Genomic DNA, 6,162 nt, shown 5'->3' with positions numbered 1-6,162 from the left:
TTTTTTTCGCTTCACTTGTATGAGTGTTGTTTTGCTTGTTTCTCTACATGCTTGTTGGAATTTCAACTTGTTTTAGCTTGTATAGGTGTTGTTTCAAGTTATCAATTGCCTTTCACAAATGTCACACCAGTTTTCCTAGTTTTGCAATGATGGTCATTGTTGCGGTGACTTTTCTCACATACTTGATAAGTTTTTGCACTTGATTAACATTGATTCATTCAAAATTAGTCAGTTTTGCACTGAATATCACATCATCATTCACTTCTACTCATTTTTCACACTTCCATGGGCATATCTATACTTCCCTTGGCCAGATTTTGCATTTCCCAGCTGGGCATTGTGCAATCCTAAGGCTAAAGCCATAAGCTTGGCCTATAGAACACTGTAGTGTGCAATACAGGCTGGTTCCAACTGTACACTGCATAGTTCCAAGGGTCAACATGTCACCTATGCCTTTGAGACTACATAATGTGCAGTCTCTGCCTAGGATAAGACCGCGCATTGTGCAGTCTCAAGACATAAGATTCATCCCTGGTTGCTAGCAATGTGTAGTGCATAGTTCCCATAGGCAATTAGTCCCTATTTCCAATGAAAATTATGCAATACTTCCCATCAGATGCATAATTTGTTACTTTATCATGCCTTGAAAGTTGATTTGCTGAAGCTAATGTTTTATTCCATGAGTGTCCTTTTTGTCCCTACAGGTACCACACTTATGAAGCACTTCTCTGTAGCAGTCATTATTACCATGGAACCAAAGAGAGATTCTTCAAGAGAGACCATTGAAAGCAATGTTGGGGAAGTATTTGAGCAAGCGTTAGTTAACTTTCCAATATATGTGGACACTCAACTATTTATAGAAAAGGAGTCAACACTAACATGGCATAAAGTCCGATAGCAGTAGTAGAAGGTAGAAATACAGAACAAGATTAGGGAAAGATAAAGGTTATTAACATAATAGAGGGAGAGAAAATCTCCAGAGTTGAAAGAAGATTCAATCTTTATGCAAGCAACTTCGGCAGAGGAAGAGAGAAAATCAGAGCTTGTAGGAAGCAGAAATGAGGGCGCAGAAAGCAGAAAAAGAATTGAGGGAAGAACGAGAACAAAGGAGAAGCAAAAGTAGGAAGAAGAAGAAAGGAAAGGAACAATGTTAGGAGAAACAACATTGATTCGAGTTGAAGAGCAAGGACAAAACCAACCAACAATAGAGGAGGAGAGCGAATAGATGTAGGATTGGAATATTGCTTAGTAGATTGAAGACTTGATTGAAGTTGTATACATGGAGTTGGAACCAAAAATGCGGGATGAAGATGTTGACCTGATGCCCAGTGCACCACAGGTCACCATTCAGTCTCCACCACCTCTAGCTATAGAGTTATCCCTGAGCGAGGAAGGGGAGATAGTTCCTCTTAATGATGATCTAGTAATGGATGTGTACAATCTGTCATATAATGAACTTCAGAACGGGATTGTACAAGCGTGGAGAGAGGATTCTCTGGATGGTCATGCATCACCTGCATTGATTAGAGAAAGGGTGATAGTGGCAGACACTAGCAAGAATCCAAATTCCATTTCTGAAGACAACTTGGCCTTCACAGGTGCAACAAGATCAAACATAGTATTTGACGACCGAGTGTAAGAAATTGATACAGAATCTGCAGGTTTCCCAACAAGATATAGAACAACTCCGTGGAGCAGCGTAGAATGTAGCTCTTGCACAGGTCCACTTGGGGGAAATGAGAGCGGCGATACCTGGTGAAGTGTTAATCCTTGAAGAGACCATGCATAACCTCTATGAGGAGATCCTAACTGTACATAAGGCTCTTGTCTGCTTGCATAGCTTATAGTAGCAGAGCAAGGAATTTGTTAAGAATCTTAGGAATGTACAAACTACCATAACTCTCGTACAAGAATGGACAATGTGATACAAAGGGGCATCTCTTTCTTTGATAAAGAAGACGAAGTTGTAGGCAGAGATGGAGAAAGAAAGAGTTCAAATGTTGTTTCAGAACAATAAGCAACTCACCTCATTCATTGGAAACATTCAGGCCTCATATATATGGTTGTACAACAATTTGGACTTCATGGTGAGAATTCACCATATCCCATCAGTCAGATCACTCACCAAAGATAAATGAAAACACCAAGTTAGGTAGGAGATTGAAGAGTACTTGGATAAGCTAAGATAGGTTGCCACCAAGGATTTAGAGCTGAACAAACAAGACATGCTGAACTACATTGGTAGTCTTGTCTAGGTCAGAACCACATTGCTCTTGCTCAAGAAATAAGTTAAGAATGGTTCCAAATCATTGTACCTAGATGCTATGGAGGCTAGATTTTTCTTCCAGCATGACACCATCACACAATTTGGGGATTTCATTGCACAATACGAAGCTTGGCATCAATACATCACCAAGAAGCATCAAGTGGAAGTTGTCGATCTAGAGTGTTCCCAAACTCAAGAATTATAGTGTCTTGTCTTGTTAGGTTGTCAAGATGTCTCTTCCCTATTTTGTCCTATGTGTGCATGAGTGTAAAATGTAATATTATTTTTAATTATGTTGTGAGTGAAATTCCAAGTGCCAATATTGGAATATGAAGAGTCATGAGGGTAGTCCAAATGTCACAAAGGGGAGTTGAAGAGTCACCCCCTCTTGTTATAACCTCATAACTCATGTAACATGCTTTTGGGAGCCAAGAGTTTGGTTAGGAGTATGCTTAGAAAGAGCTTGGGACTACTGTGAAGATCCTTGGCTTCTCCATAGCATAGAGCTAGTATACTTCTTTGGAGGAGTAAGTGTTCTTGATTGTAATGTTCCACTATTGGGGCTGGTGGTCGTCATTGGTGCATGTATGAATGGAAATTTCACTTATAATAATAAAATTAGAGCCAACACGCTTTCATGCATATGTTGTGAATATAGTAGGATTTGCAGTGTATGTTATTTAACTTATGCCTATTCTTATGAACTATTTCGTTTGCATTTGTATGAATCTTGTTGAATGTGTGTAGTTGTAGTAAATCATCACTTTAACTTGTGGACTATTCTCCATCTTAACATGTGATGTTGTTATGGAACCAGCTCAAGAAAAGATAGAAAAGATAGATCAACGCCTTAGAATTCAGCCTCTTCGAGGGGGCAACCTCCTTTACATTACATAAATGAACAATTCTTCGATGATACAAATGACAAAACCTCCTTTCTATATATAGGAGTCTAAGGAGTCACAATATAATCCAGCCGACCTAACAATAATAATATAAAGCCACAAAATAACAATAGAGGGATTCTATGGGGCACAGTGATAACAATATGGGGGCAATAGGGGCACAACAATATTAATAAGGGGTATAACTACAATAGTAATGGGGTAATCACTAGTATTATAGGGACCCAACATGCCCCTCTCCTTCAAAAAAGTGTTGTCCTCAACACTTGAGTAGTTCTGGATACTTCTGCATAAAATTCTCATCCTCCCATGTGGAATCTTCAGCGGATAAGTTCTTCCACTTGATAAGATACTCTGAAATTGATCGATTTCGTAGCTGTCGAGTTCTTGTTTCTGTGAATGCTTCCGGTTCCAATATAATTTTTCCTTCCTCGTCAAGTTCTGGCAATATTGTTTGAACTGGGAGCTTGTCACCTATAACCTTTTTTAAACATGAAACATGGAAAACTGGGTGCAATCGAGAAGCTGCAGGAAGCTCCAATTTGTATGCCATAGTACCAATCTTTTGCAACACCTTGTACGGACCATAATACTTTGGTGATAATTTATTATCCTTCTTAGCTTGCTTGAGGGACATTTGCTTATATGGTTGTAGCCGTAGGAATACCCAATCACCTACATCAAAACTTCTTTCACTGCGATGTTGATCTGCCTGTTGTTTCATTCTATTCTGTGCCAACACGAGGTTATCCTTTAAGAGTTGGAGGACTTGTTGTTGATGTTCGATGTGATGTTCCACTGCCTGAACCTTAGAATTTTCTCTTAAATATGATGTGATGGATGGTGGTTGATACCCATAAAGTGCCATAAATGGGGTCATTTTTTTTGCTGTATGGAAGGAAGTGTTATACCACCATTCAGCCAGAGGCAACCATTTGACCCATTGTGTCTGTTTATCAGATACAAAGCAACGAAGATATCCTTCCAAACATTTGTTTACTATCTCAGTTTGCCCATCAGATTGAGGATGATAAGATGAGCTATGAGCTAACTGAGTACCAAGACAAGAAAATAATTCTGTCCAAAAATTTCCAGTGAAAATGGGATCTCTGTCACTTACAATAATCTTTGGGTTTCCATGTAGCTTTTGAATTGTTTCCATAAATGCAGTAGAAACTGTACTGGCTTTAAATGGATGTGATAATGCACAAAAGTGTGCATACTTGGTAAGTCTGTCAACTACCACCATGATGACACTCTTTCCCTCAGACTTGGGTAAACCTGTGATAAAATCCATTGAAACCTCCTCCCAACGTTGGCTTGGAATGGATAAAGGTTGTAATAGACCTGGTGTCTTAATTGTTTCAACTTTATTTTGTTGGCAAACCAAACATTCTGCCACAAACTTTTGAATATCTGATTTAAGGCCATCCCAAAAAAATTCCTTCTTAACCCTGTGGTAAGTTTTTAAAAATCCTGAGTGCCCTCCTAAGGGAGAAGTGTGCAATTCCATAAGAATCTTTTGTTTTAGCTGGGAATTCTTACAGAGGTATAAGCGATCTTTGTACCATAACGAATCATTTTGCCAGCTAAATGTATCAGACATACTGGAATCTTGTTGTAACTTTCGAATAAGTGCCCACACTTCTTCGTCATTCTTCCATTCCTCCCTTGCTTCGTTTATCCAATCTGGTTGGATAATAGAAATGGCGCACAACAATGCTTCCACATCCTCATCCTTTCTTGAGAGTGCATCTGCCACCACATTTTGCTTCCCTTTTTTGTAGATGATTTCAAAGTCATAACCCAACATCTTTGTGACCCACTTTTGTTGCTCTTCAGAGGATAATCTTTGTTCTAAAAAGTATTTAAGGCTATCATGATCCGTTTTTACCTTGAAGTGTCTTCCCATTAGGTAGGGTCGCCATTTCTTAAGTGCATGGAGTATTGCCAACATTTCCTTCTCATAAATAGCTTTGTGTAAAAACTTTCCCTTGATTGGACGACTTTCAAAAGCAATGGGTCTTTCATCTTGCATTAAAACAGCACCAATTCCATTTCCTGAAGCATCACATTCCACAATAAAGGTTTTTGTGAAGTCCGGTGTAGCTAAGACCGGTGCTTGGCACATTGCCTCTTTAAGATGTTCAAAGGCCTTTGTTGCTTCTGGAGTCCATGAAAATGCATCTTTCTTCAATAATGTTGTTAGAGGTGCTGCTATTCTCCCATAATTCTTAACAAACTTGCGATAATACCCTGTCAACCCGAGAAATCCTCGCAGATGCTTTATGGATGTGGGGATTTTCCATTCCTTAATGGCTTTAATTTTGCTAGGGTCTACCTTAACTCCTTCATGAGATACAATATGACCCAGATATTCCACCTCTTGTACTCCAAAGAAACATTTGGATCTTTTTGCATATAATTGTTTCTCCTCCAATAGTTGTAACACCCTGTCAACATGTTCAACATGATCCTTCCAAGACTTGCTGTAGATTAGTATATCATCAAAAAATACTAACACAAATTTTCTAAGGAATGGTTTGAAAATTGAATTCATCAAACCTTGAAATGTTGAAGGTGCATTGGTAAGGCCAAAAGGCATGACCAAAAATTCATAATGACCCTCATGAGTTCTAAATGTTGTTTTTGGAATGTCTTCAATCTTCATTCTGATTTGATGATATCCCGAACGAAGATCCAACTTGGTGAAGTAAATTGATCCATGCAATTCATCCAGTAATTCATCAATGACAGGAATGGGAAACTTATCTTTAATAGTGAGCTTGTTGAGCTCCCTATAATCCGGACACATGCGCCATGATCCATCCTTCTTGTGCACCAATACTACTGGAGCAGAGAAAGAACTTTGACTTGGTTGAATTATACCAGCCTCTAGCATTTCTGCAACCATACGTTCAATTTCACTCTTTTGGACATAGGGATATCTGTACGGCCTGATGTTTGGAGGAACACTTCCTGGAATCAGAT

This window comes from Pinus tabuliformis, chromosome J (genome assembly GCF_031772625.1).
Source record: "Pinus tabuliformis cultivar Carrire ecotype Pingquan chromosome J, CPIR1, whole genome shotgun sequence".
Lineage (NCBI taxonomy): Eukaryota > Viridiplantae > Streptophyta > Pinopsida > Pinales > Pinaceae > Pinus > Pinus tabuliformis.
Note: the sequence above shows the minus strand (reverse complement) of the source record.